Source organism: Biomphalaria glabrata, chromosome 13 (genome assembly GCF_947242115.1).
Source record: "Biomphalaria glabrata chromosome 13, xgBioGlab47.1, whole genome shotgun sequence".
NCBI classification, from domain to species: domain Eukaryota; kingdom Metazoa; phylum Mollusca; class Gastropoda; family Planorbidae; genus Biomphalaria; species Biomphalaria glabrata.
The window spans coordinates 14495913-14504442 of NC_074723.1; the positions used below are offsets into that span (position 1 = coordinate 14495913).

Genomic DNA, 8530 nt, shown 5'->3' on the forward strand with positions numbered 1-8530 from the left:
TTCAGATTAATGTCCTCATTGATTTTTAAAGCCATCAATCTCACAACAATCTGTTGTCATTGCATACATAATATGCCATGTCATAGATCCCCTGTCATTAGTTGCTTTTTTTTCTCTACAAATTATCTTTCATTATATTTTTTTTAAATTAAATATTAGCATTATTGTTTTCTAAATAGCGGTTAGAAAGTTTAAGACTTTTTATTTGGGGATTTTCGCATTGCTAATTCGTAAAGTCGGGACGAGAGAAACCTGCCCCTGTGGAGCATCAAAAGAGAATGCTGACCATGTCCTTCAAAGTTGCAAACTATATCGAGAGGTCCAAACAAGACTTAAAACACTCCTATAGAGCAAAAATTATACGGAGAACTGCCTTATTTGGAAACCAATGCGCGGTTCATCTCAGACATAGGATTACTGATCTGAACCCTCCAGCATGTCACATGAGAACGAGGAAGAAGTTTGTATTCTATGCAATGGTAGAGAGAAACAAAGGGGAGTAGAGTGTTATCTGACCACACTGCATCCTCGTGAACTGGTCAAGGTTTCATTTCTTTAAAGCATGTTTAAGATCATAAGGGAATAAAACGTTTCTTTGAAATGGTTATGGGTAAGTCCATTGATAGCTCAAGGTAATGGGTATGAAATGTTTAGGGGTATGTCAAGTTTAAGGATAGAACAATGATGGGGATAAGACGAAATAAAGGATAAGAAAATGATAGGGGTAAAACAAGGATAGGGGTAAAACGAGGTTGGAAAGATGAATAGGTTTGGTATACGAAAATATTGAGGATAAATCAAGGTTAGCATCGAAGGGAAAATCATTTCAAGAACATAAACACAGACACAGGCTTAAGTTCCGAAACCAACAAAAAGCGAAGGAGAAGAAAAGAATTGTTGGGGGGGGGGGAGAGAAAGGTGTGTGTGTGTGTGGGGGGGGATAAACTGTCGCTATATGTCCAGGTCGTGAGCACGCACAGTCAACGCTCATTCCCAGCTCAGAGGCGGAAATACAGACCTGCCTTTTATGAGGAGGGGCGGTGGGAGGAAATCGATTTCATTAAATCCTTTTTAAGGAATCAACCACACGTTACTAGCACACACACAAACCCACACACAAGTGAACAGACGCTCTCTGACACGCAGCCACGGATCTTGTAATGGCAGACAATACACACCGTAACAATATACAATGTAACAAAAAAAAAACCTACTGTAACAGTAATCACTGTAAAGTAACATAAAACTCCAATAACATTCATAAATGTTACACCAATAAAGAAACAACAACACAGCTTTCCATTCAAACGACATGGACAACTTCGATACCCTTCCTACATGATTAATCTCTAAGCTCAGTCTAGAAATCTCAGCACAAACACAAATCTCAAACGCAATAACAAAAAAAAAAAAAGGTTTCAACACTAATAAAAGATATTTTTAAAATGTCAATATAAATGACAGCAATGAGCCTGATCGAGCGTTTTCCGACAACTGCCTATAGTTCTACACTTCAAGAGTTTAATTCTTCTTTACAACTGTATAATGGATGATCCTTGTAAACACTGAATGATGTTTATATATGATGGCAGTACTAGATTCGATGTTCTGTAAAATGTTTGTTTGTAAAATGTTTTACATGTTTCGTATGTCCCTTCAGAGTTGAAAGATTATGTGTTTTATTTTATAAGTTAAGACACAATACGCCTACAGAGTTTTAGTTGTCTACCAGCAGTTTGGTGTTACAAGTCAACGACCGTGCAGAACAAGAAGGCGAACAATCAACTTTAGATCTAGAGGCTATACACTCAGATCTAAGGAACGAAACTTAACAGGCTTCATTTTTTTAGGGGGGGGGGATGTGGCGGCACTCTTCAAACATACCAATAACTTAACCTGCAAACACCAGCCTCAAAAGTACAAAAGACAAAAAAAAAATATGTGATTAAAAAAAACAAAAATAAAATATTAACAAAGACAAATCTAATATATTGTTCCTTTACCCTTGAAGAAATGAATGGAAAAGATTCGTTATGATTAAATTACCGAATATCTCTTACTGTCCACTATTGATAGAACATGACCCATATGAATTAAGGCAGTATAAGCAGTATGACCTTTAGAACTAGTGGATTTTTAAAACTTTTATTAAGAAGAAAAGAATGAATGCTTATGGTTAATTCTGATCCTGAGATTTCATTTTGTGGGGGTAACAATACATTCAAAGTTGGCAAGTTATTATTATTATTATTTTTTTAATGTAGAGATAAAATATGCTTTTCACCTTGTCATCTTCATCCTTAAACATTCAAGATGATGTTTTTTAAAAGAAGAAAAAAGGGGCTTGAAAACAAGATGTCTTCACTAATGAGGATCTTGATGTATGACAGGCGGCTGGATTAATTAGAACCTAGAAGAAGAGAAAACTGCCAGATGAAAAAAAAATTGTTTCCTAAAAGGAATTCCCGTCAACGTTTTTATGTATTTATTGTATTTACTAATATTTTTAAAAAATTATTAGTTTTTAAATTTAGAAATAGTATTTTTTTTCTTTGCATATTTATGAAAGCTTTATGGACCTCATAACGATCGCCATAGGCCGTCCATTTCAAGCTTTGGTGAGGAATGGGCAAATAAGGCGCAATGGACCTACTTACAAATACGAAAAAAAAATGACCTTAAAAATCCACATGAAGACTCAAAGGTAACACTTTTCTTATTCCATATGCTAGTCCTGCTTTTTTCCCTAGTACCATTACGACAAGGAACGGGTTGCTTGAATCAGTCAGAAAAATCAATGACTTTTCAGAGTTTAAGTCTTTATTTAGCATATGGCCTACTAGATTTACACACGGATACATGTTTATACCAGCGATGAAAAGGTAGGTTTGTATTACAAATACAGTAGTTTGGAATCGAATACTACCTCCGCTACTTAGTATACACTATAGCTGCTTTTAATAATAAGAAGCTGTAGATCGATCCTAACTATGCAGTAAAATAGTTTGGAATGATTGAATGCCTTTTTTTTTTCTTTTTTTTTTATATTATTTATTCAGGTCAGTGTTTTAAAACTCTCATGGTGCCCTATTTCCAAACATACTTCTGAAGTGTCTGAGAGTGCCACTTTCTTTTTGGTTAGGGATGTTTACGCCTGTCATCACCGGAAGGAGAAGATAAGCCAGTGTTATTGATGACAGTTACTACAACATGTGTAGTCTCCCCTCATGCTTTCTAAGAAATAAGGGAGTGTTTGCAGTTTGTCAAACCGTGGTTTGTATCGCTTCTGAGGCCATCACTTCAATCGGGTTGCCGTTGTTTGTACTGACATGAATGAAGAATGATCTGCTGATAGTTTCAAGTCTCTGATAGGTCAATAAATGACCTGTTAGAATGTGAGAATCTTTAGCATCCAATCCTTAAGTTCTAAACAGATTATTGGATCTAAATCTAGTAAGCGACGTCTCTATGCCGACACGCATGACGATATACAAAATGAGGCCACTCCATAACAAATATTTTGGTAAATAAGAGAGAGAGAACGAGAGAGGAGAGAGAGAGAAAGAGGGAGGGGAGGATGAACGTGAGTCAAAGAGGATGAACAAGGAAAAGGAGAGATCTGGTGGAAGAGACGAGAGTGTTGGAGAATGAGAAAGCTGGAGGATTAGAGAGAAGGTTGGGGAAGATAAGAGAAAGAGGGTGAGGAAAGGTAGGTAATAGAGAGAGAGTGAGGGAAAGTAGATAAGAGAGAGAGTGAGGAAATGTAGATAAGAGCGAGTGTGAGGAAAGGTAGATAAGAGAAAGAGAGTGAGAAAAGGTAGATAAAAGAGAGAGAGTGAGGAAAGGTAGATAAGAGAGAGAGTGAGGGAAAGTAGATAAGAGAAAGAGAGTGAGGGAAAGTAGATAAGAGAGAGAGTGAGGGAAAGTAGATAAGAGAGAGAGTGAGGGAAAGTAGATAAGAGAGAGAGTGAGGGAAAGTAGATAAGAGAGAGAGTGAGGGAAAGTAGATAAGAGAAAGAGAGTGAGGGAAAGTAGATAAGAGAGAGAGTGAGGGAAAGTAGATAAGAGAGAGAGTGAGGGAAAGTAGATAAGAGAGAGAGTGAGGGAAAGTAGATAAGAGAGAGAGTGAGGGAAAGTAGATAAGAGAGAGAGTGAGGGAAAGTAGATAAGAGAAAGAGAGTGAGGGAAAGTAGATAAGAGAGAGAGTGAGGGAAAGTAGATAAGAGAGAGAGTGAGGGAAAGTAGATAAGAGAGAGAATGAGGGAAAGTAGATAAGAGAAAGAGAGTGAGGGAAAGTAGATAAGAGAGAGAGTGAGGGAAAGTAGATAAGAGAGAGTGAGGGAAAGTAGATAAGAGAGACAGTGAGGGAAAGTAGATAAGAGAGAGAGTGAGGGAAAGTAGATAAGAGAGAGAGTGAGGGAAAGTAGATAAGAGAAAGAGAGTGAGGGAAAGTAGATAAGAGAGAGAGTGAGGGAAAGTAGATAAGAGAGAGAGTGAGGGAAAGTAGATAAGAGAGAGAGTGAGGGAAAGTAGATAAGAGAGAGAGTGAGGGAAAGTAGATAAGAGAGAGAGTGAGGGAAAGTAGATAAGAGAGAGAGTGAGGGAAAGTAGATAAGAGAAAGAGAGTGAGGGAAAGTAGATAAGAGAGAGAGTGAGGGAAAGTAGATAAGAGAGAGAGTGAGGGAAAGTAGATAAGAGAGAGAATGAGGGAAAGTAGATAAGAGAAAGAGAGTGAGGGAAAGTAGATAAGAGATGGAGTGAGGGAAAGTAGATAAGAGATAGAGTGAGGGAAAGTAGATAAGAGAGAGAGTGAGGGAAAGTAGATAAGAGAGAGAATGAGGGAAAGTAGATAAGAGAGAGAGTGAGGGAAAGTAGATAAGAGAGAGAGTGAGGGAAAGTAGATAAGAGAGAGAGTGAGGGAAAGTAGATAAGAGAGAGAGTGAGGGAAAGTAGATAAGAGAGAGAGTGAGGGAAAGTAGATAAGAGAGAGAGTGAGGGAAAGTAGATAAGAGAGAGAGTGAGGGAAAGTAGATAAGAGAGAGAGTGAGGGAAAGTAGATAAGAGAGAAGGGAAACAGAGTGAAAGTGAAAGAGAATAAACGAGAAACTGAGTGATTATGACAACATTGGAAATAAAGAAACATTTCCCAAAGCGTTAGTTTGATTTCAAATGAGTCAGACCAACCAAGAAATCTACTACAGCTGCCTACACACCCTGACCAGTGACTTGCATACATTTTACATAATAAAACACTTTCTTATGCAGATTTTATCTTCGACCTCTGCGTGGTGTTACTGGCAGCTGCCCCCGCGAGACTTCTGCTACTACAATTTTTTAAAATCTATTCTTCTTTCCCCGTGGTTGACTTTCCGAGTTCTCAAACAGGTCAGCAACTTTTCAAACCAGCTTAATAATTAATAACTTATAGGCTATACGTTTATAAGTGACTGCAATTATGAAATAAGCATGTGTCACAGACCTATATATATATATTATACCTAGACTGGACATGGAGATCTTGTAAACTACACACAAATGTCTTCAAAAATAGTTATGAGAAGTAGAGTCTCTTTATCAACCTTAACCTATGTAACATGTAGTTTAATGTTTATATCAGAATAACTGAACATTGAAAACAAGACAAACATTAAAATATACATTCAAAAATAAAGACAATACGTCCATTATACAACTAAAAAATATAATTAAATAAAAAAAAATAATAAAAGAAATTATTTGCTGATTTTAACAAAATAAGATGCGTGAATGTGCATGGGTACGATATCAGCCAGCGACTATGCATACCTTTGAGATTATTTATTGATTTTATCATTATATGGACATCTAGATCTAATACTAGACTTTGACTTTTGATTTAGACCTCTTCAGATCTTATATAAATCAAAATCTACTTCTAGATCTAGAATCTAGATGTAAAATATACTAGACTTTTATAATCTTTCAATAAACTTGAAGAAACTTTAAATTTACTCAGTTATCGCATAATTTCCCTACGGTAAACTACTGCTGGCTGTGCCATGTTTTTATTTTATTTTTTATTATTGACTAATTCCAATGAGAGGCCTTTCAATCTAGACTTAGAAGACGATGCGCAAACATTTCCTAAACAATAATTTAGTATACCGTTGAATCAATAATACTTTACATTCGGAAAATCCCGAACGCGTTAGTTCTTTCAAGAACGCGATAGTCCTTTCAAAATCAATGCTGGATCTAGACCTAAACCTCAACGATATACATCAGCTGTTAAATTTCTAGAAAAATCGTTAGAGACGTTTTTGAGATCAGCGTCCAAGTTCCTGTAGGCTCAAGCTTACATAAAGGTCTGACTTGAATAAATGTATTGTAATAAAAGCGCTCTAGTCTCATAATTATTATTTTGCAATTTTGTAAATTACATTATCTAGATCTAGAAAGATCTAGCTAATCAAGCTATTTACATGTACAATCTAAATTCATAATTTGATTAAAATCAACAGACTTGAAATATTTCGATCTCGGATTTTCGAAACAGTCTCATTTGAAACTAACATGAAATGTCTTTATATCATAGATTTGCGCGAATATATAGTTCTTATTATTGTTAGTCTAAATAGATTAGAAATTTAACTACATGACTGATTCAAGCTAGTTAATACAGATTAATATAAGCTTTTTTTTATTTTTTATTTTTATTTTTAGAAGCTGATTAACTAAGACATCTTCATGTATAGATTGTACTTTGATTTCCCACAGCTCATTGTTGACTACGTGGGTATGGTGACGTGTATATGTAGAACTAATGCCTTTCGTGTAATAGGCCTGCAGTTTGATGAACTTCATCGCCTCTCATCACTCCAGTGTGTCTGTTTATTTACAAGGACACCTTAGCGCTAGCATTCAACTAATGTTTCTTCTGTCACCATGGGAACGCTTCTCTCTAGGACAGCGGGTAAAATAACACCGAACATTATTAACATAAACACACCCACTCAAGCACACACACACAGAAATCAGAATCAAGAAACACTAGTGGAGCTCTATGAATGTCATCCCAGGGCTACCACCACACAGATCTCCATTTCCCATCTTCGAGTGTATTTGTTCCTAGCCCTCTACCGTGGCCTCGTCTCATTAGACGACTAATTGCGTCAAACAACTCGTGTTTTTCCAGGATCTGGCCAGAGAAAACAGAAGAGACGAGCCATAGGATCTGTGGAAACGCGACTCCATTACCCTGGATCACACGTTCAGGTGGTGGGACAAATAACCCAGCTCTTAGGTCGTGACACACTTTGGAAGGACTCACCGTTTTTGTTTTAAGAGGGCCCTGTCAATATCTTTGTTGAGAGTCAGAGGTCAAGTTCTGAAGATTATTGGATATTAGTATTTAATTATTCAGATTAGGCATTTTGTTTGTTTGTTTGTTTTGTCAGAATAATATTAGATCTACGTATGTGTGTCTGCAAACGTGTGTGTGTACTTGTGTATGAGTGTGTGTGTTTATATTTTACTGCGTATGTGTGTACGTGAAGTGTAGTTCCATATATGAGACAACAGTTCAAGATTTTCAATACAAAGCTTTGCTCGAGTGTTAGGGTGTACACTATTCATACGATAGTATTCAGTTCCAATCCACTATTTATTAAAGACACAAAAGCAATGCCTGGTGAGCCGTTGAAATGTTCAACTCACGGACCACAGAAAAACTTGTCGAGTTTATTGGATGCCATCCTCTCGTACAACGTGGCCAGAAATTTCAAGGAGGCCAGATAGCACAGAGCCAAGGGTCGAATATGACCGCAAGCTCGTAGTCTGTGTACCCCTGAGATATTTAATAGCTTTTGTAGGATTTACTGTTGTGTTTTCATAAGTAAAGAAGCAATGTATAAAACTTAAAAAAAAAAATAGAAATAGTATCTAAAGGGAAGAACTCCACATTTACAGCTATATTTCTTAGTAATATAGAATATTTCCCCTTTTCGATATAAAAAAAAACTAATTAATTACAACTAATTAATTGACTAATGTGTTATTCTTTTTATTGATTCATGTTTTGTGAGGTACAAGTTATAGTGTGTTTTAGGTCTCAACTTGATTCGAGAATGGGTGAGGTAGAAATAACGCGTACAAGATTTTTACCAGACAGACATACAGACAGAATGAGTTGATATAAGCTTTGTAAAAAAATTTTTATTAACATTTTTGTTTCCATTCTCTCCTCAAACCCCCCCCCCCCCCCCACCACCACCACCACCCCAACCCCAACCCCAAATTTGCCATAAAAATAACAAAAAATTAGATAAAATTAAATCCTAGGCAAAAAAAATTTAGGCACTGACCGGCGAGACAATAATTTATTTTTCGTTTTGAAATGCTCTTAAATCAAAGCGAAATGGAATTTGGGCGTTAAGTATTCTGCGAAATTTCTCCTGTATCTATTAATCTACTTTCGATCTTCAGTTTTAAGAATGTAAAAAATAAAAAAATAAAATAAAAATTCCTAAATGTGTCTTCGTATTGACCGAGA

General features: G+C 36.3%; 1 long non-coding RNA gene across 1 annotated transcript; it reads left to right on the forward strand.

The window, feature by feature from the left end:
• The first annotated feature begins 6227 nt into the window (after positions 1-6227).
• On the forward strand, positions 6228-7914 carry LOC129922514 (uncharacterized). Its single transcript, XR_008774520.1, has 2 exons — positions 6228-6344; positions 6757-7914. It is a non-coding gene; the product is annotated as an uncharacterized LOC129922514 (long non-coding RNA).
• Positions 7915-8530: the final 616 nt, after the last annotated feature.